General features: G+C 34.7%; 1 protein-coding gene across 2 annotated transcripts in view; it reads right to left on the bottom strand.

Annotated features, from left to right (window-relative positions):
• The window catches only part of LOC110460591 (carbonic anhydrase-related protein 10-like), a 104551-nt gene extending 89834 nt beyond the window's left edge, over positions 1 to 14717 (bottom strand). For both annotated transcript variants that reach the window (XM_021513576.1, XM_021513577.1), the window contains exon 1: positions 14574 to 14717. The gene's annotated coding sequence lies outside the window, so the exon portion shown is untranslated. The remainder of the gene's footprint in view (positions 1 to 14573) is intronic.
• Between the last annotated feature and the right edge of the window lie 1747 nt (positions 14718 to 16464).

The following is a 16464-nucleotide window of genomic DNA, read 5'->3' as shown; positions in this document are numbered from 1 at the left end:
ACACTAGGACAAAATGGGAATTTATAGCGTCAAAACCCAGGGACACAATAGGAATTAACAGCGGCAACACAGGAACAAAATAGGAATTTACAGCGTCAGCACACAGTGACAAATGGAAATCACCGTCAATACACAGGGTCAAAATGGGAATTAACAGCGTCAACTCAAAGGGACAAATTAGGAATTTACAACGTCACCACACAGGGACAAAATTGGAATTCATAATTGACAAAGAACAAGCAATAAGAAGAACAGACGAGACATCAAAGCAAAAGGAATACCATCAGAAAAGGAAACGCATTTGAAACTATATAGCAGTTTTAACATGTTTGTTCCATTGATTATGAACACAATTACATGTACCTACAACATATCTTTCACGTCGAGAAGATATAATGAAATTTGAGCATGCTTTCTATTGCGTATTGATTCTGTATACAATTCTGCTAACCATACAGTAGGAGGGAATTTAATTGTGAATAGTAAGGTCAAGGTGAGCTAATGTTAGTGTTCTCGAGAAAACGCTTTAAATGGCACATTAGTCGATAATATGCTTAAATGGAATGTTCCTGACTAGATCCTTATTTTTCAATATTACATGATATATGTCTGAAATGAAAATATTTATTTTGAAGTCGTAATAGTCTATTAGAAATTTAAACATCATACCAATGTTGAATTATACACAATTTAACTATGTGTTTGCAAATTCAATTACAAGTAACGCGAATATGTAGGTTATGAAAACATGCCTATCTTCAAGTTATAGACGTTTGTTTATCAAATTAAAACAATATGGTAAAAGGTATAATGTATCAGAAGTGTCCTTGATATGAATAAAACCATGAAAGCACTGAACCAAATGCATTGCAATTGTAGAGAATACTTTGAAAACACTCATTTCGTGGGGTTTTCAATTTCGTTGATTTCGTGGGTAATATTCATCCACCAATTCAAAGGTCCGTCAAGTAATTTCTTGTTCGATATTAAACAATTCTTGGTTTATATTGGTACACATACTCACTATCAACGAATTGAGGAATCCACGAAATGGTGTTGGGAGGGAAACCACGAAATTTGAGCCCCACGAAAATGTCTTATTTCAAAATAGCCTTGACAATCTCTCAAAAAGCATTTCTGCATAGAAGACATCACATTTTAATTTCTCATTGTTCTTTTGACAAACGTTTGTCACAGTAGAGGTATTTGGTTTTCGTTTCCATGTCAGACACATCATGGCACACTAAGTATATCATAACAAATAATTATTGGAACACACAGGCGATACATTCACTCAGAATCATTCAGTAATGTTTCAATACAATTAGTTATCTTAGACTGTGTGAAAACATCTTAGGGACAAAGTACTTACGTGTTGATTTAATGACACAAAAATATCGTCATTTATGAACGTAATTAGCATGATCGACCGTTAAACACAGACTCATAGTTATTCGATTCTACAATTATTTTTCAATAACGACCTATTTATTTAACGACCAACCACATTTGAAAAATAGGTCAAGTTTTGCCACTTTCGCCGTACATGACAGCTCTCGGTTTGTGTAGAATTCGTATAATTTCGTGTTGTTGTTTTTTCATCTAGGAACGTTGTTTGAATAATTCATTTACCGAATGTCTGTAATTTTTCTCCTTAGCAGTTATTATCTAATTTTCAGTGAACGCGACAACCTAAAGAGAATTATTTCTGCCTACAATGTTTTATTTAAAGGTTTAAACCTGATGAAGCGGATGATTTTCTGATTTTTCATCGTTATCGATCTTTTAAAGCAAATGAAGGAAGAACCTTGGTATCTTTCCAAATCATGATTAAGCGGTAAAATAATTATTTATTTCCGAGAAAATGTTCACAGAAAAAAAGCATTTCACCAATGGTAAGAGTCATTCTTTTCTGAGATGACGTCAGGGGGAAAACGTGAATGAAAAGCCCATGGTTAAACACTTCACTAAATTGGATGCTTAGAGATATATATATGCTATCAAGTTATACAATTATTCTGATACAGGTATAACATTTCTCTCTAACAATGTAATACTGACACATGTACACTATCCCTCTATCGCTGTTATGCTTACACAGGTATGTAATCTCTCTATCACTGTTTATACTGACACAGGTATGTAATCTCTCTATCACTGTTTTGCTTACACAGGTATGTAATCTCTCTATCACCTATCACTGTTATACTTACACAGGTATAACGTTTCTCTCTAACATTGTAATACTGACACAGGTACACGATCCCTCTATCACTGTTATACTTACACAGGTATAACGTTTCTCTCTAACATTGTAATACTGAAACAGGTACACTATCCCTCTATCACTGTTATACGTACATAGGTATAGCATTTCTCTCTAACAATGTAATACTGACACAGGTACACTATCCCTCTATCACTGTTATACTGACACAGGTATGTAATCTCTCTATCACGGTTTTGCTTACACAGGTATGTAATCTCTCTATCACTGTTATACTAACACACATGTATAACGTTTCTCTCTAACATTGTAATACTGACACAGGTACACTATCCCTCTATCACTGTTATACTTACACAGGTATAACATTTCTCTCTAACAATGTAATACTGACACAGGTACACTATCCCTCTATCACTGTTATACTTACACAGGTATAACATTTCTCTCTAACAATGTAATACTGACACAGGTACACTATCCCTCTATCACTGTTATACTTACACAGGTATAACATTTCTCTCTAACAATGTAATACTGACACAGGTACACTATCCCTCTATCACTGTTATACTTACACAGGTATAACATTTCTCTCTAACAATGTAATACTGACACAGGTACACTATCCCTCTATCACTGTTATACTTACACAGGTATAACATTTCTCTCTAACAATGTAATACTGACACAGGTACACTATCCCTCTATCACTGTTATACTTACACAGGTATAACATTTCTCTCTAACAATGTAATACTGACACAGGTACACTATCCCTCTATCACTGTTATACTGACACAGGTATGTAATCTCTCTATCACTGTTATACTTACACATGTATAACGTTTCTCTCTAACATTGTAATACTGACACAGGTACACTATCCCTCTATCACTGTTATACTTACACAGGTATAGCATTTCTCTCTAACAATGTAATACTGACACAGGTACACTATCCCTCTATCACTGTTATACTTACACAGGTATAACATTTCTCTCTAACAATGTAATACTGACACAGGTACACTATCCCTCTATCACTGTTATACTTACACAGGTATAACATTTCTCTCTAACAATGTAATACTGACACAGGTACACTATCCCTCTATCACTGTTATACTTACACAGGTATAACATTTCTCTCTAACAATGTAATACTGACACAGGTACACTATCCCTCTATCACTGTTATACTGACACAGGTATGTAATCTCTCTATCACGGTTTTGCTTACACAGGTATGTAATCTCTCTATCACTGTTATACTAATACACATGTATAACGTTTCTCTCTAACATTGTAATACTGACACAGGTACACTATCCCTCTATCACTGTTATACTTACACAGGTATAGCATTTCTCTCTAACAATGTAATACTGACACAGGTACACTATCCCTCTATCACTGTTATACTGACACAGGTATGTAATCTCTCTATCACTGTTATACTTACACAGGTATAACGTTTCTCTCTAACATTGTAATACTGACACAGGTACACTATCCCTCTATCACTGTTATACTTACACAGGTATAGCATTTCTCTCTAACAATGTAATACTGACACAGGTACACTATCCCTCTATCACTGTTATACTTACACAGGTATAACATTTCTCTCTAACAATGTAATACTGACACAGGTACACTATCCCTCTATCACTGTTATACTTACACAGGTATAACATTTCTCTCTAACAATGTAATACTGACACAGGTACACTATCCCTCTATCACTGTTATACTGACACAGGTATGTAATCTCTCTATCACGGTTTTGCTTACACAGGTATGTAATCTCTCTATCACTGTTATACTAACACACATGTATAACGTTTCTCTCTAACATTGTAATACTGACACAGGTACACTATCCCTCTATCACTGTTATACTTACACAGGTATAACATTTCTCTCTAACAATGTAATACTGACACAGGTACACTATCCCTCTATCACTGTTATACTTACACAGGTATAACATTTCTCTCTAACATTGTAATACTGACACAGGTACACTATCCCTCTATCACTGTTATACTTACACAGGTATAACATTTCTCTCTAACAATGTAATACTGACACAGGTACACTATCCCTCTATCACTGTTATACTTACACAGGTATAACATTTCTCTCTAACAATGTAATACTGACACAGGTACACTATCCCTCTATCACTGTTATACTTACACAGGTATAACATTTCTCTCTAACAATGTAATACTGACACAGGTACACTATCCCTCTATCACTGTTATACTTACACAGGTATAACATTTCTCTCTAACAATGTAATACTGACACAGGTACACTATCCCTCTATCACTGTTATACTTACACAGGTATAACATTTCTCTCTAACATTGTAATACTGACACAGGTACACTATCCCTCTATCACTGTTATACTGACACAGGTGTTACATTTCTCTCTACCAATGTAATACTCACACAGGTACACTTTCCCTCTATCACTGTTATACTTACACAGGTGTTACATTTCTCTCTAACAATGTCATACTGACACAGGTACACTATCTCTCTATCACTGTTATACTTACACAGGTATAACATTTCTCTCTAACATTGTAATACTGACACAGGTACACTATCCCTCTATCACTGTTATACTGACACAGGTGTTACATTTCTCTCTACCAATGTAATACTCACACAGGTACACTTTCCCTCTATCACTGTTATACTTACACAGGTGTTACATTTCTCTCTAACAATGTCATACTGACACAGGTACACTATCCCTCTATCACTGTTATACTTACACAGGTATAACATTTCTCTCTAACATTGTAATACTGACACAGGTACACTATCCCTCTATCACTGTTATACTTACACAGGTATAACATTTCTCTCTAACAATGTAATACTGACACAGGTACACTATCCCTCTATCACTGTTATACTTACACAGGTATAACATTTCTCTCTAACAATGTAATACTGACACAGGTACACTATCCCTCTATCACTGTTATACTTACACAGGTATAACATTTCTCTCTAACAATGTAATACTGACACAGGTACACTATCCCTCTATCACTGTTATACTTACACAGGTATAACATTTCTCTCTAACAATGTAATACTGACACAGGTACACTATCCCTCTATCACTGTTATACTTACACAGGTATAACATTTCTCTCTAACAATGTAATACTGACACAGGTACACTATCCCTCTATCACTGTTATACTTACACAGGTATAACATTTCTCTCTAACAATGTAATACTGACACAGGTACACTATCCCTCTATCACTGTTATACTTACACAGGTGTTACATTTCTCTCTAACAATGTAATACTGACACAGGTACACTATCCCTCTATCACTGTTATACTTACACAGGTATAACATTTCTCTCTAACAATGTAATACTGACACAGGTACACTATCCCTCTATCACTGTTATACTGACACAGGTATGTAATCTCTCTATCACGGTTTTGCTTACACAGGTATGTAATCTCTCTATCACTGTTATACTAACACACATGTATAACGTTTCTCTCTAACATTGTAATACTGACACAGGTACACTATCCCTCTATCACTGTTATACTTACACAGGTATAGCATTTCTCTCTAACAATGTAATACTGACACAGGTACACTATCCCTCTATCACTGTTATACTGACACAGGTATGTAATCTCTCTATCACTGTTATACTTACACATGTATAACGTTTCTCTCTAACATTGTAATACTGACACAGGTACACTATCCCTCTATCACTGTTATACTTACACAGGTATAGCATTTCTCTCTAACAATGTAATACTGACACAGGTACACTATCCCTCTATCACTGTTATACTTACACAGGTATAACATTTCTCTCTAACAATGTAATACTGACACAGGTACACTATCCCTCTATCACTGTTATACTGACACAGGTATGTAATCTCTCTATCACGGTTTTGCTTACACAGGTATGTAATCTCTCTATCACTGTTATACTAACACACAGGTATAACATTTCTCTCTAACATTGTAATACTGACACAGGTACACTATCCCTCTATCACTGTTATACTTACACAGGTATAACATTTCTCTCTAACAATGTAATACTGACACAGGTACACTATCCCTCTATCACTGTTATACTGACACAGGTATGTAATCTCTCTATCACGGTTTTGCTTACACAGGTATGTAATCTCTCTATCACTGTTATACTAACACACATGTATAACGTTTCTCTCTAACATTGTAATACTGACACAGGTACACTATCCCTCTATCACTGTTATACTTACACAGGTATAACATTTCTCTCTAACAATGTAATACTGACACAGGTACACTATCCCTCTATCACTGTTATACTTACACAGGTATAACATTTCTCTCTAACAATGTAATACTGACACAGGTACACTATCCCTCTATCACTGTTATACTTACACAGGTATAACATTTCTCTCTAACAATGTAATACTGACACAGGTACACTATCCCTCTATCACTGTTATACTTACACAGGTATAACATTTCTCTCTAACAATGTAATACTGACACAGGTACACTATCCCTCTATCACTGTTATACTTACACAGGTATAGCATTTCTCTCTAACATTGTAATACTGACACAGGTACACTATCCCTCTATCACTGTTATACGTACATAGGTATAGCATTTCTCTCTAACAATGTAATACTGACACAGGTACACTATCCCTCTATCACTGTTATACTGACACAGGTATGTAATCTCTCTATCACGGTTTTGCTTACACAGGTATGTAATCTCTCTATCACTGTTATACTAACACACATGTATAACGTTTCTCTCTAACATTGTAATACTGACACAGGTACACTATCCCTCTATCACTGTTATACTTACACAGGTATAACATTTCTCTCTAACAATGTAATACTGACACAGGTACACTATCCCTCTATCACTGTTATACTTACACAGGTATAACATTTCTCTCTAACAATGTAATACTGACACAGGTACACTATCCCTCTATCACTGTTATACTTACACAGGTATAACATTTCTCTCTAACAATGTAATACTGACACAGGTACACTATCCCTCTATCACTGTTATACTTACACAGGTATAACATTTCTCTCTAACAATGTAATACTGACACAGGTACACTATCCCTCTATCACTGTTATACTTACACAGGTATAACATTTCTCTCTAACAATGTAATACTGACACAGGTACACTATCCCTCTATCACTGTTATACTTACACAGGTATAACATTTCTCTCTAACAATGTAATACTGACACAGGTACACTATCCCTCTATCACTGTTATACTGACACAGGTATGTAATCTCTCTATCACTGTTATACTTACACAGGTATAACGTTTCTCTCTAACATTGTAATACTGACACAGGTACACTATCCCTCTATCACTGTTATACTTACACAGGTATAGCATTTCTCTCTAATAATTAAATACTGACACAGGTACACTATCCCTCTTTCACTGTTATACTTACACAGGTATAACGTTTCTCTCCTCTAACAATGTAATACTGACACAGGTACACTATCCCCCTATCACTGTTATACTTACACAGGTCTGTAATCTCTCTATCACTGTTTTACTTACACAGGTATGTAATCTCTCTATCACTGTTATACTTACACAGGTATAACGTTTCTCTCTAACATTGTAATACTGACACAGGTACACTACCCCTCTATCACTGTTATACTTACACAGGTATAGCATTTCTCTCTAACAATGTAATACTGACATAAAATCTTGTACCAATGTACATTTGTAATACTGACACAGGTATAAAATCTTTCTAACAATGAACATTTGTAATACTGACACAGGTATAAAATCTTTCTAATTATATAATACTTACACAGGTGCATGTACACTATCTCTCTATCACTGTCATACTTACACTTCTGTAAAATTTCAATAACAATGTAATACTAACACGGGTATAAAATCTCCCTAAGCCTGTATTACTGAGACAGGTATAAAATCTCTCAAATACTGTTACACTTACATAGGTGTAAAACCTCTCTGCCACTGTTACACTGATACAGGCATGGCGTGTACCTATACTTTCAAACGGGTATACGTAATCTCTTGCCCTGTAATACTTTGACAAAGGTAAATATACTATGCAACCATGTTATACTGACACAGGTATATATAATCTCTTACCCTGTTATACTGACACAGGTATATGTAATCCAATAACCTGTTATACTGACACAGGTATATATAGTTTCTTACCCTGTTATACTGACGCAGGTATATATAATCTCTTACCCTGTTATACTGACACAGGTATGTATAATCTCTTACCCTGTTATACTGATACAGGTACATATAATCTCTTACCCTGTTATACTGACACAGGTATATCTAATCCCATAACCTGTTATACTGACACAGGTATATATACTTTCTTACCCTGTTATACTGACACAGGTATATATAATATCTTAACCTGTTATACTGACACAGGTATAAATAATCTCTTACCCTGTTATATTGACGCAGGTATATATAATGTCTTACCCTGTTATACTGACACAGGTATATATAATGTCTTGCCCTGTTATACTGACACAGGTATATATAATCTCTTACCCTGTTATACTGACACAGGTATAAATAATCTCTTACCCTGTTATACTGACACAGGTATAAAATCCCACCGACGATGTATTACTGACGCAGGCATAAAACCTCTCTTACACTTAAGTATTGGTTACGTATATCATCTTTCCTTACGCTGAACTACTGACACATTTATCAGACACAATTGACTCGTCGAAATGCCGAAGTTATAACTGTTTCATTGTCAGAGTACTATTGTGATTTCACTTATGTCAGTACTTAATAATACTTTATCTGTTCTCATTGGAAAGTGTTTAGGATATCTCTTTTCTAACAAGCTATCTTGTTTTCTCACGTGGGGAAAGGCAAAGGGTTCTTTCCCTAGACCGAGTCTTACCAAAGTCATTAAAATGATACATGTAGTTGGTTTTCCCTGCTGACGTTCAGTGTTCAAGGTAAACGTCTCAACGGGTTATAACGTTGTCAGTATGATGTAGCCGGGTGGCATCAACTCTGCGTTATCGCAATGAGGCAACTATACCACACACTGCCTCCAGTAGATACACACGCAGTCATTACACACAAGCATGCACGACATTAAATAGTCTTACCTGTTAATACGAAACTAAACCAAATGAAACCGATCCAAATTATATAAAGTGGTAAAACGGCATTGATCATGTTACGCATCATTCGGTGTAATAAAGATCCAGTAACATTTTTTAAAAGTTGTGCTTGCAGTTATTTTGCCAAAAGATTATTGCTAAATGTACTGTCTTTTAATTCTCAATAATCTTTTTCATTTTCAGTTCTCGGATAAGAAACTATGTGAGGAATATTTATTCTCGACTATCTTTGTTGTCTTGGTAAAAATAGTGATATCACAGTAAACAAATAAATGACGTCATCAGTAAACAAAGTCTTTACAACAGTTGATCCGTCAATTGTAGTATGTTAAAGGTGTATGCGAAAATCATCATCACGTTGTCATTGCAGAAGACACTCAAACAAAGAAAGTTTGTTGTCATATTCAGTTAATGATCCCATCACAGTAAACTATAATGTAAATGTGATTGGTTGAGATGCTAAAGACTAGTGTGACGTGAAAGTCACGACAACTGGCATGCCGTTATCTACTTCAAGATGGCGACACAATGCATCTGCTGACTTCACGAATAAAAATGATAGCTTGCTCTCTATCTGCAGGGAGAATGGCTAAAATTCCGTCATGAAATCGAATGCAAACGATAATATTGAAAAGCTACTTGAATCGTTGAAAGGGCTTACATTACGTGAAAAATTAATTTCTTTTTACAGTATTCGGTAGCCTTTGTTTTAAATAATGCAGTATTACTGCTGTTCTCTCTTAATTATAGCTCGACTCTATATGCAGTCGATGATGAAAACACCAATTGCTCATAAAATGTTATCATTGAAGGAAAGTTTGAATTCACGCAGCAATGTAACACTAAACACCAGTATCGTAACATCATTTCGGTACAACCTTGAACGGAATAGAACAGCTCCCTGACATTCCGATAGACATATCACAAGGGGCCTCCACATCGTCACCTAGCTGTACGCATCTCCGATAACCCCGTCACACAGGATTGTCTGGATTTGTATATTTGACAAGAGCTTAGTAAAACACTGTATTCCCAACATCGATCTCATTTCTAACCTTTTAATGCCAAGGCCTTCTCTAACGCTAATTTAACACTGATGTGTATTTCCCACAGAGTGATGGAGTCATACGCAGTTGCTTTAAAGCTCATTACTCACCAAATATTAGATTTCACGCAGCTAAAAAGGCGTACACACAGTAACCTACACTCACTAACTTACACACAAGATATTAGATTTTGAACATTTTGATGAAGTCATGCATAGCTTATTAACCAAAAGATTCACTTGTTATTGAATTTTCCTCAATTTAACGAAGATACATACATTGCCGTACGCACACCTCTCGCGAGATATTAGATTTTGCAAAGGTTCACGTCAGCATGCACTGTTCTTTACCGATACTACTCAAAATATGTTAGACTTTCAAAGTTTCACGGATGCATGCAAAGGTCTTCACCGATACTACTTTATACGTGTTAGATTTTGTAAAGTTCATGTTAGCATGCATAGCTCTTTACCGAAACTACTCAAAATATGCTTGAACTTGCAAAATTTCACGGAAGCATGTATAGTTCCTTTCTGATACTACTAAACGTCTGCTCTAAATCCCCTCACATTCCTACCTTACCTGATATTATCTTGGATACCTACAGCAGTAATATGACATCAATTATAATGTAATGTTTTTCTACATCGACGCCAATATAATTGCATGGTCTCATTTGTTCTTTTTAAGTGATAATGTCTCTATTATCAAGTTAACCTTCCATGATGTAATCTGTTTAATATCATGCTCTATTCATGGTTACTATATTTAACCAATGTCAATAGCGTGTATAACAAGCACGTGAATTGTTTGTCCCGTTTCAATTGCTTTTTAATTGAAATGTTTGAAGTGTCGTAAATGAAGGTCGTCTAAACTGTGTCTGATGTTGATGATCAGGAAAACTTCACAGGGGCCACTGAACGACAGAGCCAATTTCGTGACAGCAGCCATCAGCTTATTTTTTGAAGAGACTTTATCAAAACAATTTGTATGATTATCTCATTCCTTTTTTTGTATTTTCCACTTCATGTGGTAATTATCGTTATTTACATTTGCGTTCATGCATGACTTCCTCTCCTTTCCTGCTATATCGGTAGGTTAATTGATAAGAAGCTAACTGTATAGTGTCGCTTCACTCTAAAGAGGGTTGGTAATTTATTTGATATACTGATATCAAGTAGGACAATGATGATCTAGTTTTTTTTCCAAAATAATCCATCCATATTCCGCTACCTTAATCATGAATATACTAATTCGTTTGACTCTTGGACAATTAAACATTAAAACATATTAAAGAGATAAAGTGATAAGAGATGAGGAAGTGGGTGGTTAAAGTTATATATATCACTGTCGTTATACTCAGGCAAAGTTTAAAGTCAAACTCAATATGAATTAACAGCAAACCCAATATTAATTTTAATTGAAGTCGAGAAAAATGATTTTATTCAGTTTACCGATTTAACAATCTTGAAACAATGATTGATAACAGAGAATTAATGCATAAATCGATGAAATAAAGTTATTTCAATTAAACAAATTAGAATAACAATGAAATGTCATGGATTCTAAATACAGGAAGATATGATGATCTATCGAATGACACTTGAATAAAGCCTATGCACACGAGAATTCTAAAACTAAGATCAAAATCAGACATTTCAGACTAAAGCACCGCCTTACGACCCTGATGGAACAATGTAAGCGATTCAAAAGATGGTGTGAATGACAACAATTTCATTTATCTTAATCGATTTGAAATTTTCCATCAAGTTAAGGGGAATTGTTTCAAAGGTTTTAATCGACACAAGTGTAAAATTAATTAAGATTTATCTTAAGGAATTCTTTTTCAAAATCATTTTTAATTTATTACAAATATATATTCTGCAATATAACAATGTTTTTTAATAATTTCATTATATTTGTTTCTTATATATATACTTGACCTGTGACTTATAATATATCCTATATTCTACACACCTACTGTATAATGTCTTTGTTTCACGCAGGTAGTCACGAAATTGGTACATTTGTATTAGCTCTAGACTAATTCTTTGTGAAAATGCCAGGTCTTTCGGAACATATCATCAAAAGCCATATGTTATGCATTCAGAATGAACCCCAATTGAACACCTTGACATTTACACACGTATAACAGCACGTGGAAAACAAATAAGACAATCCTTATAGCACTTTGAATAGTTATTGGAAAGGGTATTTTGCTCATGATAATGTAATTTCAATAGACATATATTTAAACTAATATCTGAAGAGCAATAAAAGCTTCATATGCTCGTAAAAAAACCCGTCATTGCTTAAAATCGCCCAAGGTTGTCTGACAATAAACTATTCAAAGGACATACGTTTCCCGTTACCGATCAAACGGAAATTGGACATAGCGTTTAGCAGCTGAGCTCGGCTATTATCGGCACTTCTATTGCAAATATTCAAAATAGCTAGAATCAAATTGAGAAAATGTCTCGAAATCTTTCAATCATAGACTTGTTTGGAATGACTTTCCATCGGATATACTTCTAATGAGATATAACGTAAAGTCTTGCATTCCATTGCTCCTTGTAAAACCATGAATTTTATTTAGACTTATTGCATAGATATGTAGACGAGAGTACGGAAATTTACAAATCTGAACCTATTTTGCATCTCAAACCCGACTTCCAGACATACATATTTTTGTATAATCAGTTTTCACTTCAAGACGTATTTGAATTAAATTGCGTTACATCTTTATATTCAGCAAGACGTAACGTCATTCTATGGTGACCTGTAGCTGTTCATCAAACATGCAATCCCTAGTAATATGGTAAAATTTACAATGTCCCTGTCTCCTGTGAAATTTGTAGCCTCTGTTTATGTACATTTTCATAGACAAATGGAGACACAAACTTGCATGTACCCGATTACTCGTTGCCATCAGTTCTATGAAGGGAACTTCATGAATAATGCTAAACATGAGATTTCAGAGATATTGATGGAATGAGCGATTTTTACAGAGGCCATCAGCGAGTACAAAGAGAATATAAGGGTGGGAAATAAAATTGTCTAAGAATGAAACACCTCATTAGGAAGTCCGTATTATTGATATGATTACCAGTAGGTAGATACTATCTTAACTGTTCATCAACACACAAGTTATACATTTATCAAACGTAGGTAAACATTATACCAAATCTAAGTAAACAGTTCAATTCTAGAGATACCAATGCGTATGCGACGGTCAAAATGCTAGAAGAAACTATACAACTGCCTTGCTGTAGTGTGTTGGCTTTTAAGTTATATATTTTTCTTTTCACATATCGTTATGTTGAAGCAGTGTCAAGTTTTTTCGAGTTAAAATACATATTTGATCGATTTATGCGTTGAAACTTCGTTATATATGTTTCTATTCGCACATGTAAAGGTTATGTCGCGTTATGTCGAGGTAACACACAAAGCAGTTGAGATATCCGTGATTGGTAAGTTCAATTAGTGTGTTGGTGTTACGGTTCATACCTTTCTATTCACACTTCGTTATGTCGGAGTTATGTCCAGGTAAATTACAAAGCAGATGAGATGCTCATGATTGTAAAATTGATCGACTTAATTTACTTAGCAGATTTTATGTCATATAACAATTAACTATTGGAATGCATTTTGCATACTACTAAATATATCTCGACAACAGCGGGGTTTTCCATATATCCTAGTTCAAATACTATCTAACATCGAGACAAAAGTGACATTCGATATATTTAAAACTGTAATAACGACGACATCACTACTGGATTGCTTTGCGTTAAGTCTTCTATGTGTATGTATATAGTTTAACTGATAATGTATCAAATAGTCAAACGTATACAATACAAATCAATGATACTTCTATAGCCATACATAAGTTGACTCTGCGTTATAGAATTCAAATTGTCGAATGTCACAAACAAACTTTAAAAAAAATCATTAAGTCTAACCACAATACATCAAAAAAGATATATAAACAATATTCAAGTACTCAACGCTTCGTTAAAGTATATGCAGAACCAATATATAATCGTCTTACCTGTATTCGGCCTCAGCTCTCTGACATTGGGGCTATCGTGCTCAAGTTAACAGACTATCCACGTGTTGGTAAATTAACGGTTGTTACGTTCTAGTCACACTTTGGCCTGCTCGCCAGCACCAAACCTTGCTCTGTCAGCCTCCTCTGGGGAAGTGCAACCCTACACAGCTGTGCTGAGCTTATACGGCTCATCGAGGTGCTGGCTTTAATAAGGATTCACAGGTCGATCAATGACAACTACCAGCGCTACCAATTCTGTCAAAACTTTTTCTCTATCACAAACTAACTCTGAATCAATGAGGTATGTTCGGCTAGCCCAGATTCAACTTTGCCTTTACAGATAGCGTGAAGAGACTATGTAGTATATGATAGATAAACTTGATTTATAGTTATTTTTATCACGCCAAAAATGACCGTGAATCGGATTTTTCTGTGATTATAGAATGTCAGATTGATCATTTGAAATGGAATTCCAATAGTCGCGGTTTTTTTCTATCTTTTATTTTTCATCTCACATTTAATGATTCTGTTCCTAAGCCAGACCCGCTGTGTGTTATGAGCTTGTTGCTATGACATATCGGTACTCCCTGGTTATATGCTCTACACTATTAAAGTATCCATTCAACTTCTTGTAATATGTACAATGTAGCTGAACACTTTCTTTGTTTGACAAATTCAGTTGAAGATGGATGTCCTCATATTTTCTGTTGACAGAGATAAATCAACTTGGTTATAATTTTTTAAGAAAGAGAGATCTTTTGAACTTTCCATTTGTATTACCTGTAAACACCATTATAAGATAAGCGGTGCAATATCAACATATTTTTTGACATAGGATTGGCTCAAGACAAGTCACTGTCATAAAGGTAATATTATTTAGTACCAACTCTTACACTATTGGTGCGGTGTATTCAATTTAAAGAAAGGTAATTTATGGTTTTTATACGTTTGTATTAACTCTGCTTCTCGAGGCAAAGGTAAACCCTACTGCGCTTTTATTTAAAAGTCGACATGCCTTTCAGTAGATATGTAGGAAAAAGGGATGACTCAGGTAAGCTCACATGTTTTTGGGACGGGATTTTGAAGCATTGGTTGAAAATTCACATCGTACTGTGAATATTTTATTTGGTCGAATTTCAATGCAAATAACAAGGAGAAACATATAATATGTGTAATAATATACCAAAGATAATCAGGAGCCTTATTTCAAGTATGCATAACCTGTACAGTTTTAAAACCTATCCAGTCTTACTATACAACGTCATTTAAAGAAGTTACATAAAATACTTTCACAACCTTTGGATGATAAAATCTATTGTGTTGATTTTCAAAATTTTCATTTTATCATAATCATTATTTTTCATTTTGATTTTATTTAATCTGTTGCGTGTCATCAAAACAAGACATACGTACTGGTAACTTATATTACTGCACATATTAATGCAGTGATTTGATACCATAGGCTTGCAAGGAATGCAATCAATTATCAATTTTCGTCACTATGGTTACCAGTATACCTGCTGTATTGCATTTGGCACCTGAAATTCCTGGAGACTGTCACGCATGAATTAATATATGTAAAAGACATTAGTAGCGAGCAACCATAACGATTAGTACGCATTCAAGCGGAATACGTTGGAAGGATATGATCTTTGTTTCTAAGAAAGATGTTGACAGCCCTCGGTATCAATTATAACGAGTAAAGAACAATAAAGCGTAAAACTTCCTGTATTTTAAGATGCTGACAGACCTCAGTATAAATTTTATGCAAAATGCTGCAGCTCATTAATCGTAATATATACTATAATCAATGCTTATTGTTACAAATAAATCTTTAGATATATGTTTAAGTCTGATGTCAGTATAAAGATTTTAATTAGAATAACGTGAC

This window comes from Mizuhopecten yessoensis, unplaced genomic scaffold, assembly GCF_002113885.1.
Source record: "Mizuhopecten yessoensis strain PY_sf001 unplaced genomic scaffold, ASM211388v2 scaffold10441, whole genome shotgun sequence".
NCBI lineage: Eukaryota > Metazoa > Mollusca > Bivalvia > Pectinida > Pectinidae > Mizuhopecten > Mizuhopecten yessoensis.
The sequence above is the reverse complement of the archived record's forward strand: the minus strand, read 5'-3'. Positions and strand labels throughout refer to the sequence as shown.